Source organism: Nicotiana sylvestris, chromosome 9, assembly GCF_000393655.2.
Source record: "Nicotiana sylvestris chromosome 9, ASM39365v2, whole genome shotgun sequence".
Lineage (NCBI taxonomy): Eukaryota > Viridiplantae > Streptophyta > Magnoliopsida > Solanales > Solanaceae > Nicotiana > Nicotiana sylvestris.
Window position 1 is genome coordinate 151,781,200 of NC_091065.1, and position 13,611 is coordinate 151,794,810.

The 13,611-nt window shown below is 38.6% G+C and overlaps 1 long non-coding RNA gene across 1 annotated transcript; it reads left to right on the forward strand.

The window, feature by feature from the left end:
- Positions 1-7,131: 7,131 nt before the first annotated feature.
- Positions 7,132-8,579, forward strand: LOC138876934 (uncharacterized). Its single transcript, XR_011402253.1, has 2 exons — positions 7,132-7,882; positions 8,023-8,579. It is a non-coding gene; the product is annotated as an uncharacterized lncRNA (long non-coding RNA).
- The last annotated feature ends 5,032 nt before the right edge of the window (positions 8,580-13,611 follow it).

A 13,611-nucleotide genomic window follows, 5' to 3' on the forward strand; every position in this document is an offset into this window, starting at 1 on the left:
TAGGTTGCCTACGTATCATGACTCCGCATGAATCGGATCTTTGTGTAGTTCGGAAAAGTAATGGATAAATTAAACTAAAAAAATAAAATCTTTTTGGAATATTCATTACAACAACTTTTTTTTCATTTTCAAATACAAAACAGGAAATATGATAACGAGAGACTCAACTCAACTATACCACGACAAACTCCGACACCAACTAAAAGAATCATTACTACTGGAAATGACTATAAAGTACAAGACAGCATAAAAAGAAACAGACTCAAAACATAAAAAATCTCCTCAAGCAACTCCTAGATGCAACGGTCCTGACCAGATGGTCCTGGGGTGTCTGTCATGCTCAAACTCCAGTAAGTAGATCCACACTTGTATAAGAAAACTAAAACCAAATAGAGTTAAGGATTTAGAACAATATGTGAAACAATAACACTCACTATTGGACACATGCAAGACATGATCGAGGCTATTTTTGTAAAATGACTTATGTGGCCAAAAAGGTAGCTAGAAGTGCAAACTCAACAAAAGTGAACTCTAAGACATGGAAAAATTACTTTGTAGAAATGACACATTTTATAGAAATGGTATATGTGGTCAAAAATGGCTAAGCATGCAAATTCAACACAATGGACCTTAAACAGAGAGAACATCTTATTGTAGACCTAGGACTCTAAGAGATGGGTTAATTGAACCACTTTTGCAAAAATAGCCATACAAAACGGCCAATGTGGCCAAAAGCGGATAGACATGCAAATTCGATAAGGATGGCCCTTAAAGTAAAGAGACACCTAATTGTGGATTCAAGACTCTCCAAACAATTAAACAAACCACTTTTGCGAAAATAGCCATATTTTGCAAAATTACCGATGTGGCCAAAAGTGGCTAGACATGCAAGATTTAGCTAAGACCCCGTGAAGCCAAGAACCTAATACTCACTAGAAATATCGAACCCTATGTGGGTTACCTACATATCCCGCCTCGAGAGACGAGAATCAGGTTCGCGTAATTCAGGAAGATTGGATACGGGCAAGAATTAAAAAAACAACTAATTTAGAGAAAATATATTTTTTGTCTTTTGTTTTTTGAAAAAATGATGAAACATGTAAACTCTTTCTGGATTTTCTTTTTCCTCTTTTCTTGATTTTTTTTTTTTTTGGAAAATGATGGGAAAGTGCAAAATCTTTTTGGATTTTTCACGTTCGTTTTTTTGTCTTTTTCTTGGAAAAAAAGTGAAAGAAAAATATAACTGGGCCTACTTGCTTCATTTTTATACTTCACTCTCTTTTCTTTCTCATTTACCCTCAATCCTTATTGGTCCGCCAAATGACCCCATTTACCCTTGAAGACTGCAACATGTAGCACATAAGATGCATCAGGATGGTCTTTTTATTTTCGGGTACGCTTGCCCTAGACGGACCCAACCACTGTGTTGAGTCCCCAAAGTTAAATGCACATGATGCAAACATGTGTTCCTACTAGGGATTCGGCATGAGGCTAAGTTATTCTAGGTTTAAAACCTGGGTATATTGTTGTACACTTGGTGTACCCGAGCGGACAACTCGAGGGGGGGAGGGCTACGTACCGGGAATCAAAAGACCATCCGGCTTTGTAACTTGTCCGAACCTCTTTCTAAATTAAGGTATGACACTAACAGAAAAGAAGTCACGCCAGCGTGCACTTTCCCGAAGATGAGAAGAGAAGGGTTTCGCACCAGTTTATATACAGTTCAAATAATATCAAAGCGATAAAAAGCGGCATTTAGCACATTAGGCCCAAACACGTAAAAATCAGATAATAAACAAAGCCAATTATAACAATTATTCTAATCTCGAATTCTGAACCCTGAACCAGAAGTTCTGGGTTTAATTCCCCAGCAGAGTCGTCAGAGCTATCACACCTCCTGTTTCTACCACTGAAAGCGGTATATGGGAGTTTTTTAATTAAAGTGATAATAATCGAAACGGGATTGTTTATTTAAGTTCAGAGTCACCACTTGGGATAATTTATGGTTTCCCAAGTCACCGGTTTAAATCCCGAATCGAGGAAGTTTAACTTTGTTTTACAGTTCGTGAAACACAGAAATTTGGGTAAAGAATTCTGTTAACCCAGGAGAAGGTGTTAGGAATTCCCGGGTTCTGTGGTTTTAGCACGGTCGTTCAGTTGTTATTATTGGCCTAATTATCTAATTAATTACATGTTTTATACCTATTGTGCATTTTTAGCCTTTAACCGCTATTAATTATTTATGGAAATATTTTGAAACAAGTTACGATTGTCGTACACTTGTTTGTTTGGTACACATTGTGAATCGCATCACGGGAACCGTACCCACGATCTACAACATGTTTAATTATTAACATTATTAGTTGTTATGGTCGGGTCACATAAATGTACCCCCGAATTTTGGAAACTATGTATCATGACTACGTCACGGGAACTGTACCCGTAGCTATGACAATTTTATTATAGCACGCCTAAAACAAACTACGAGGGTTCATGTGTTATACAAACAAAATGAGAGCATGAAGAGTTTTCTAAGCTACAGTAGCATAAAATTCTGTCGAACATTTCAAATAGGCTTTTAAATCAAATCTCGTAACCCAAGACAGAGTAAACTTTACTTAATTTTACATCAGCCTTTTGGTTTACCCAAATCAATCCGAACCCAATTCGTATACCAAGAAACATAATACCATATCAATGTTTACCTAAGATGTAAGGATTTGTCATTGACTGAAAGTCCTTAATATAGCTCAAACAAATAGATAAACAAGTCTAATGTTGTCATTTAAGTATATTTAAGGCTTTAAGCTAATAAAAGGAAATCAAACACATTCTTTATACGGAATACCAAAAAGCATGAAAACGGGTGGTTATCAAACTAAAACAAAGGAGTGAAAGAATAACCTCAGGGTAGAGCCAAAATCCTTACGAAAATTAGATTAATTGCAGTTGTCCAAATCAAAGCATACAAAAGACTTAAACAACTTGTCGGAGGCGAAACAAGAAACCAACAATTGGACTTGGACCGGAAAATTGAACGGAGACCTCAACCTCGGCTAAACTTGAACCAACGAAACTCAAACAAGTTCCATAACAAGACGAAAACTTGATCGGCGATGAACACTCAAACAAATTCCGACGCGGGCAGAATTTAACTCATCTCCATTGAAATCAGAAGATACAAAAACTTCAAAATTCAAATGACTCTACAATAAACTGTTGTTGTGTGCGTTTGCCGGTTTCAATTATGGTCGCCGAAAAGTCACTTCTCATCAAAACAGGAGTTACAAGTTCGCTGACTTCCGGCGAGTTTCATCGCAACAGCAAGAGGAGTGAAAGAGACAACAAGGTGAGGGAGATAGAAACGGGAACAAGGTGAGGACAAAAGTCGTCGGTGGAGCTGGTTGAAAGTGACGTTGGATGTTGTTGCTGGTTGAGAGTCACCAGACTCTGGTAGTGGATGTGGGTTTTGGGTCTGTGAGGATCAGATCCGGATGTTCTCCTAGTCTAGGGTTCTTTTAAGAAGGTGAAGAAGAGAGGGTCAGCTGGAATTCTTAGGTCTTCTTATTATATAAGAAAGGTCCAGAAAAACGGCTCCTTCCTCTCATGGCTGCTTCTTTTTCGAAGAAGATAATGTCTTCGTTAGGAAAGATGAAGGGTGCTCGTTTTTGGGGTTGTGAAGGGTGTTGTGCAGTGGAGTTTTGGTTGTTAGGGTTTTTTTTTGTTAGCTTTCATGAAGAAGAAAAACTCATGTACGGGGGAGGGGGGTTCGTGTTAAGCGGCTGAAGTTTTTCTTTTTAGGATCCTAGGGTTCTTTTGTTTTTGTATCTTGTGAAGATGAAGGAGACCCCAAAAAATCTGATGGGGAGGGTCCCTCTAAAAATTACTGATGAGGATTTTAGGTCTATGGTCCCATTTAAGTGTCTTCCTAGGGTTTTAGGGGTATTGGGCTTGGGTTATTATGGGTTAGGTCCGAAAATTATGCCTAAAAATGGGTTGTTTGAGCCCGAATTTTATTCTTTCTCCGTAAACAAGACTAAAAATATGACCTTATTTACTAATTAATCCTACTTAAGTAAAATAACTATTAAAATAAGACTAACCGTTAAAACAAACCTATTTTTTGGTATTTTTCAAATATCACACTAAAAGACCAAAATGGAATTAGATTAGAAACATCGCAAAAATAAACTAATATTCCTAAAAACAAAGTGGAACTATTTTTGTATTTTTTTGAATTTTATGTAAGGTAGTTAAATTAAACTTGACTAGATAAGATATTAATTAGCTAAATAAAAGGAAATATTTTTGTAATTTTCATTTTTGTGACAAAATAAAGTAAAATAGTCAAAACTAATTTAAATAGCGATATTAGGCCTAAACTAAATATTTATATGCTACAATATGTAAAATCTTGGAGAGGGTCAAAAATCACATGTCTACAGCGTCCTAAGCCATTGTTCCTCCGATCTGCGATATATGGCTGATATTGTTCCCTGTTCGACCTCGGCTCCCTGTCGGCATCCCTCGGGGCTTTAACTGCTAACATATTTGAATGAATGGAACCCTAAGGGGCTCCTAACTGGTCGTCCTTAACCCTGATCTTCGATTGATATCGATTGAGCACATCTGCCCAAGTTACAGCTGGATACTGAATCAGATTCTGCTTCAACTGTCGTGATGCCACCGAGCTCCGCTCGTTTAACCAATGGTGAAATCTTGAATGGCCCAATCATCGGAGACCGGTGGTAACTCCATACGCTCCATTTGAAATCGGGACACGAACTCCCTCAACATTTCATTATCTCTTTGTCTTATCTTGAAGACGTCCGATTTCCTTGCTGCGACCTTTATGGCCCCGGCATCCACTTTCCCAAATAAATCTGCTAACATGGTAAATGAATTAATGGAATTCGGTGGCAAGTTGTGATACCAAATCATTCCTCCCTTTGACAGGGTTTCTCCAAATTTTTTCAACAAAACGGACTCGATCGCATCATCTTCTAAGTCGTTTCCCTTTATCCTGCATGTGTATGTAGTGATATGTTCATTAGGATCGGTGGTTCCATTGTATTTCGGTATATCCAGCATACGGAACTTCTTTGGAATGGACTTCGGAGCCGCACACTGAGGAAAAGGCTTCTGCACGAACTTTTTTGAATCCAAATCTTTTAAGATCGGGGGTGCCCCTGGTATCTGATCGACTCGGGAGTTGTATGTTTCCACTTTTTTGTCATTATCTACGATCTTCTTTTCTCCTTACTCAATTCTTTTGATGAGCTCCTCGAGCATTTTTATAATCATGGGATCAACCCCTGGCCAACTACTATTCGTCCTTTCCGACACTGGCTCGGTACGGCGAGTGATTTCCGGTTCGATCATACTCGGAGTTTTGTGTTGACTCTGAAGCTGAGCAATAGTGGCCTGTTGAGCTTGTAACATCTCGAATATTATCTGGAGACTAACTCCCCCGTCTCCTACGCCTTGAGTTCCTTTGCCACCAGTTCGGCCTTCCCTGCGCACACTTCCTCCGGGGTCCGCACCTAAGTCCGCGTTCAGAGCAATGTGCGAACTAACATCGACTGAGTCAGCAACAGGTATTTCCTCAGGGTTAATCGGTGGCACACCGACTTCCGGAGCAATTACGTTGTCGTTTTCCCCGTGAAATCCAAGACTGTCATCACCATGTACGGGGGCGTTATGTGAGTTTAACATGTTTTAACCCGAGAACAAAGAATCTTTGACAAGAACAGGTTTGAAAATAACATGTGTTATCAAAATCAGTACTGAAACAATCATTATTATCTTTAGCCCCGCGGTGGGAGCCAAAGTGTTTACCCCTAAAATCTGAGTAACAATTAAATTTGTATTGAGGTTTTAAAGATACGTGATTTAGTCCAATACTAATTGATAATGAAAAAGTCAAGCGTATAGATTAAAGAAGTAAGTAGAATCAAACCAGTGTGTAAACAAGTCTCGACCTCGAGCTAAGGTGGCCTCGAGGTAGGCCAGTAGGAACAATAAAGTAAGAAAAATAAAGTTAAAGGACAATTCTAATGAGTAATGAGCAAGAACGTAAGAATGTATATTCTTTTGCCAATGATTGATGATTTTACAAATGAATGGGCTCCCATTTATATAACAGGGGAGTCCTTTACAAGGTACATTTCTATTTTTAGTAGGGAATCTTATTGGGACAGCTGTCTAACCGCCTAGTACGAATACGTATAAATTCGTACAAATCTATTCCGGAATTTAAGCCATGATTTTAGGGCCGTTGCGGGAATCTTGTCATTTCTGTTACAAAGTCACAACGGTATTATCTCGATGTTGGTCATATTCGCCCCGATATTCATCAAGTACTTTTATCTTCGAATCATGTACTCCGCTATCGGGCTCGAGCCCGGTCTATCTCGAACTTATTCTCGGAGCGACCCCTCGAGCATATAAAATCGATCATACCTGATTTCGACAGTATACAATATCCAAACGCATGAAATTAATCAAACTAAATTTGACCGATCAACATTGATTCCAAGAATGCATATAGAATTGGAATTCGGTTATTAGCACACTATGAATAAAATAGGATTAAGTCTGCCTCACATGCCGAATCCGAACCTGATAATTTTTCTAAAACGGTTGGTTAGCAACAAATTAATTAAAGAGGGCTTAGTCAACCATGACTGCGCATGAAAAGGTCAATTAGGCGACGCTTTATATGGGCTGCCGCATAGTTGCCTCTTTTCTTGTCTTTCTTTCCGACAAATAGTAATTGCGTCTCTTTTATTCTCATATAAGTTATGACGAGCTATGGCAATTGCCATCTTTTTCCCAGGTTTAACTATCTATTAATCAAAATTCACTAATTCGATCAATATCCCAAAATCGTTCTAAGTTACAACAACAATAATTGCATCTCAATCAGGGATAAATAGGGACATGTTTTTTCATATAAACTTATCATTGGCCAGTATTACATAAAATAAATATAAAAGATAAAAAGTACTAGAACTTTTTTATGTTATCTACTGACGTATAAATAAAACTAAACAACTCCTAAAAAAACATAAAACTTAAAATAAAAGTGCTGGTATGACTTAAATATAGTCAACTAAAAGGTGTCACTTTGTAGCGTGTTGAGCTACAGCAGTTGGATTGAAGGCAGCTCGTGAACAAAGAAAGGAAAAAAATGAACAAAAATTAAGCAAAACAGTAATTTGGATTCATAAAATCTGATTGCCGATTACAATGCATAGAAACAGAATATAAAGATGATAGAGGCACAACTGTATTGGCCATTGGTACCTAATGGACAGGTGTCCTTGATTCATTAGACTGTGTACTATAGACTAAATTGTAAGGACTGATAAACAATTATAATTAACTAAGGAGCCCCTCTCAATTCCTTCTTGATCTCTAATTCAAATTGTGTCCCACTAATTCGTGACAATTCCACTCCCCTTAAGAAAATCCATGGCGTCAAACATCAAATCCAGGAAACTGTGATTTGAGGAAATGATAATCCTCCCATGTTGCTTCTTCTTTTGAAAGATTTGCCCACTGGACAAGCACTTGGATAGCTGCTTTGTTGCCTTTCTTAATCATTTTTCTTTCTAGAATAGCTATGGGCTCGGTTAATATTTGTCCTTCATTGCTGCAGTAGGGAGGGTCCATGGAAGGAACCACTTGATCGCCAATCTTCTTTTTTAGTTGCAGACACATGAAAGACAGGATGAATTTTTGAACCCACTGGCAGCTTGAGCTCGTAAGCGACAGCTCCAACTTTTCGACTGACTTCATATGGGCCAAAAAATCTTGCTGATAATTTAAGGTTCTTCCGAACAGCCACAAAAATTTGCCGATAAGGTTGAAGTTTGAGGTAGACCATATCTCCCACCTTGAATTCCCTTTCACTCCTTTTCAAATCTGCAAATTGTTTCATGCGATTCTGAGCTTGGACCAAATTATCCTTCAATATTCGATCCAGTAACTGCCTCTCTTTCAATACTTGATCCACAGATTCCACCTTTGATTGTGCAATAAGCTCGAAACTGGGAAGTGGACGGTCATAGCCGTAGAGGGCTCTGAAGGGTGTCATTGTATTGGGAAAAAACTGAATTTACATTGCAGGTAATGTGGCATGACACGTGGACTGGTCAAACGGTCAAAATACAATAAATAGCCAAGAGGTACGGGTGACAACAGATAAGGGAAAAAGAAAGCAACATTGGTGCGGACCGTTACTAAAATAGGTACGAGTCTCGTACCTATCCAAGTCATCTAAAAACCGAAGATCGGAAGAAGTTGAAGATACGAATATGATGACGTAAAAGAGTTTAAATATAGCATTAAATATCAAATACGTTAGAATATTTGGTATTTAAAAAGAAATGATTGAGTAACGTTTCTTTTAATGTCATTTATTGCTCATAATTCCTCATTAAGACAAAGGCATTACCTCTTCTCCTAGGATTAGCTATAAAAGGAGAAGAACTCACCATCTGTAAGGATACAAAATATTATTGGGATCTTACTGAAATACAAAACTATTTACTGTTTTACCATCATTCTCAAAAGTATTTTATTTTCGTCTCCTGATTATCAGTAACCCTAATTTCTTTTTAAGCTTTGACCAAAGACTCAGATTTTTGGTTAAACAAATTGGTTCCGTTACCGGGAATCTGATAATCTTTTCTTTTAATCTATATCTTGTCCATTGTCGTCACCATGTCAAACAACAACACCGACAATAACAGTAATAACACATTGAGAAACCATGAAAATCAAATCCATCAAAATCAAGGTGACGTGGTTCCCTCCCATCCAGATTCACCACGTCACCACTGAATCCCGTGCTGATCAACAAGAACAATCTGAATACTTTGAAGGAGTTACAACTGAAGCTTTACAAAAGCTAATTGATGCACAGGTCGGCAAAGCTCTTCAGGCACTTGTTAGTTGATTGCCTGCTGCACCACCCACACCAACTCCTAATAATAATATATTGGAGAATCCCCGTTCTGGTCTTGATAATTCTGGAAATTGAGCAACCCCCAGTGAACCACAGGAAGGGGGACCAGGTAATTCAAATAATTCATATTTGCAAAATTTAGTACTAACCTTGCAGAAACAGATTAAGGAACAAAAAGAGCGTATTGAGCAAATCCCTGGAGTTCCGCCTGTAATAAAAGGAGTAGACATGGACAAATATTCACAACAACCATGGAAGCCAAGTGTTGCTCCCCTTCCAATTCCGAAAAAGTTCAAAATGTCTGACATCCCGAAATATGATGGTACTACAGACCCACGTGAATGCATTTACAACAGGCGTGAAAGGCAACGACTTGACCAAACAAGAAATTGAATCAGTACTGGTCAAGAAATTTGGAGAAACACTCACCAAGGGTGCATTAACCTGGTATTCTCTTTTATCTGAAAATTCTATTAATTCTTTTGCTGAGCTTGCAGATTCTTTTATTAAAGCACATTCGGGAGCACAAAAGGTTGAGAAAAGAATGGAAGATATTTTCAAAATCAAACAAGGGGATTCGGAGTTGCTTAGAAATTTTGTTGATAGATTCCAGCGTGAAAGAATGACTCTACCTCGTGTGCCTGACAACTGGGCTGCAATAGCCTTTGCAAGTAATTTAAAGGACAAAAGTTCTGAAGCCACGAGACGACTCAAAGAAAGCCTTCGAGAATTTCCTGCAACCACATGGAATAATGTTTACAACAGGTATAGTACGAAGCTGCGAATTGAAGAAGATACCGTACCTAAGTTTCATCATGAAGAAAGGGGTGGTCCCTGAAGATCAGAAACCGAAAAAAGTTCAGGTAAAAACAGGTACGATCCATATATGGGACCTGCAGGAAAAGACCCACGGTCGAAACAAGATAGCCAGCAATATGATCAAAAATCGAGGAACAAGGACTCTGGTTCTTCTTCAAAGTTCAGGAATGATCGGAACAGACAAGAATCACGAGATAATGACAGAAGTTTAAAGGCACGATTCGGCGGATATAATTGTAATGTCTCTACCTCCGAGCTCGTAGCTGTTTTAAGAAGCATGGGAGATAAGGTACGGTGGCCAAAAGAGATGCGGTCAAATCCAAATAGATGCAATCCAGATCATTGGTGCGAATTCCACAATGATCACGGGCACAAAACTTCAGAATGTAGATTCTTGCAGAGTGAAATGGATCATCTATTGAAGCAAGGGTACCTCACTGAGTTATTTAGCGAGAAAGGAAAACAAGCTTATATGAAAAACATACAAGAGCCACCACAACCTCCTTCACCCAAGAGGACAGTGAATGTGATAAGTGGGGGAGAAGATATTCACGGCATAACCTACACAGCCTCCAACAAGGTTTCTAAGGTAACAATTACACACGGGAAACGGGTGCGGCAGGTCCTACAAAATGAAAGTATTTCGTTTGATGACGCAGATACCGAAGGAGTGACAACTCCACATAATGACGTACTGGTAATATCTTTACTTGTACATGATACTAATGTAAAATGAGTTTTGATTGATCCAGGGAGTTCTGTAAATATTATACTACTAAGGGTATTACGTGAAATGCAAGCTGAAGATAAAATGATACCCAAGGCGCACACCTTGTCATGCTTCGACAATTCAAGTGTGGTAGCAAAAGGAGAGGTAATTCTAACAACTTTTGCTATGGGTGTTGTTAAAGAAACTAAATTTCAGGTAGTTGATATGGAAATGGCCTACAATATGATCATGGGGAGACCATGGATACACGATATGGATGATGTCCCATCAACTCTACATCAAATTATTAAATTCCCATCACCATGGGGAATTTGCCAAATTCGTGGGGATCAGCAGATGGCTAGAAGTGTCAACGCTGTAACAAGTACGGGCATCGTACATAAAGAAAAATAGCAATTACAGGAAACAGTTGAAGGTAAAAAAGATCAAACTTCAGCTGAACAAGAAAAGACAGATTTGGACTCAAGGCCTGATACAATTCAAGAACCTGAAGAAAATGAAAGCATAAAAACGACAATTGAAGAGCTCGAGGCAGTGATATTATTTGAGTAATGGCCTGAACGGAAGGTTTATGTCGGAGCCAATTTAAGCTTAAACATGTGAGGTATGATAATCAAATTTTTAAAAGCTAACTTAGACTGCTTTTCTTGGTCCCACGCTGATATGACAGGGATACCACCGGATGTGATGACTCACAAACTCAATGAAGACCCTTCTTTCACACCAATAAAGCAAAAGAAAAGAAAGCAAGGTGCTTTCAAGAATCAGGTGATTCAGGATGAGGTCCAAAAATTATTAAAAATCGGATCGATCCGTGAGGTAAAGTATCCTAATTGGCTAGCTAACACGGTGGTCGTACCCAAGAAAAATGGTAAGTGGCGCGTTTGTGTGGATTATACCGATCTAAACAAAGCCTGTCCAAAAGATTTCTTTCTTTTACCGCATATAGACCAACTAATTGATACAACCGCAGGTCATGAACTTTTAAATTTTTTAGATGCATACTCGGGATATAATCAAATTAAAATGGATCCTGGTGATGAAGAAAAAACTTCTTTCATCACAGACAGGGGGACTTACTGTTATAAAGTAATGCCCTTTGGTCTCAAAAATGCTGGGGCAACCTATCAAAGGTTGGTCACCAAAATGTTCCAAGAACATTTAGGGAAAACAATGGAGGTATATATAGACGATATGCTCGTCAAAACCCAGCGATCTCATGATCATATTTCTCATCTATCTGTTACATTTGAAATTTTGCGAAAATTTAATATGAAACTCAACCCAGAAAAATGTGCATTTGGAGTTGCATCAGGTAAGTTTTTGGGTTTTCTTGTTTCTAACCGTGGTATTGAAGTGAATCCTTCTCAGATCAAAGCAATAGAAGAAATCCCTGATATCCTTACTAATAAAAAGGAAGTACAAAGATTAACGGGAAGAATTGCAGCTTTGGGGAGATTTATTTCCAAATCCTCAGAAAGGTGTTTTAAGTTTTTCTCTGTACTCAAAAAGCAAGATCATTTTGAATGGAATGAAGATTGTCAACAAGCCCTTAGAGATTTGAAATCTTAATTGTCAAAACCACCGTTGTTGGCAAAACCAAAGGTGGGGGAAAAACTTCTCATCTATCTGGCCGTATCTAAAGTCGCGGTGAGTGCTGTTTTAGTCCGCGAGGACCAAGGTAAACAATCTCCTATTTATTATGTAAGTAAGTCCTTATTGGATGCTGAGACACGATACCCACAGCTAGAAAAATTAGCATTAGCTTTGATCATGGCATCTAGAAAATTAAGACCTTATTTTCAATGTCATCCCATTAATGTAGTTACTGCTTTTCCGCTTCGAAATATTTTGCATAAACACGAACTTTCAGGAAGATTAGCAAAATGGGCTATAGAACTAAGTGAATATGAAGTTGTTTATCAACCCAGGACCGCTATAAAATCTCAAGTACTAGCTGATTTCGTGGCTGATTTTAGCCAGGGGATGCATTTAGAAGCAGAAAAAGAATTACTAGTTTTTAATGGTGCAAACCCGGGGACTTGGGTTTTATTCACTGATGGTTCATCTAATGTAAAAGGGGCAGGCCTAGGGATAGTCCTCGTACCACCTGCGGGTGAGACTATTAGACAGGCTATAAAATGTCATTCTATAACTAACAATGAAGCAGAGTATGAGGCTGTAATTGCAAGTTTAGAATTGGCACGAGAACTCGGCATAACGCAGATTATAATCAAGAGTGATTCTCAACTCGTGGTCAATCAAATGTTGGGGACTTATACAGCCAGAGAGACGCGAATGCAAGAATACCTCGCAAAGGTACGGGAGTTAATAAAGCAATTCCAAACTTGGAAAGTAGTGCAGATCCCAAGAGATGAGAATGTAGAGGCAGATGCTTTAGCAAATCTCGCATCTGCAGCAGACGTAGCAAACGATACAAATGCTTCAGTCATACATTTATTTCATTCCGTTCTCGAATCTGATAAAAATGAGGTAAATTTTAATCATTTAACATGGGATTGGAGAAACGAAATTGTTGCCTTTTTACAGCACGGTACCGTGCCTAATGACAAAGGAAAGGCTCACGCGCTTCGCAAAAAAGCTGCTCGATATTGTTTATATCAAGGAAATCTTTATCGAAAGATGTTCGGTGGACCACTAGCAAGGTGTCTCGGACCCTCTCAAACAGAATATGTGATGAGAGAAGTGCACGAAGGACATTGTAGGAATCACGCAGGGGGACGGTCACTGGTAAGAACATTAATTCACACAGGATATTATTGGCCTAAGATGGAAGAAGAAGCAACCAGTTTCGTGTCCAAATGTGATAAATGTCAAAGGTACGGCAACAATATGCACAGACCAGCTGAGTTACTACATCCTGTTATAGCCCCGTGGCCCTTTATGAAATGGGGAATGGATATCGTAGGTCCACTTCCACAAGCAAAAGGTCAGGTAAAGTTTCTACTTGTACTTACAGATTATTTCACTAAATGGGTAGAAGCAGGGGCATTTAAACAGGTACGAGAGAAGGAAGTTAAAGACTTCATATGGCGAAATATAATATGCCGCTTTGGAGCACCAAAGG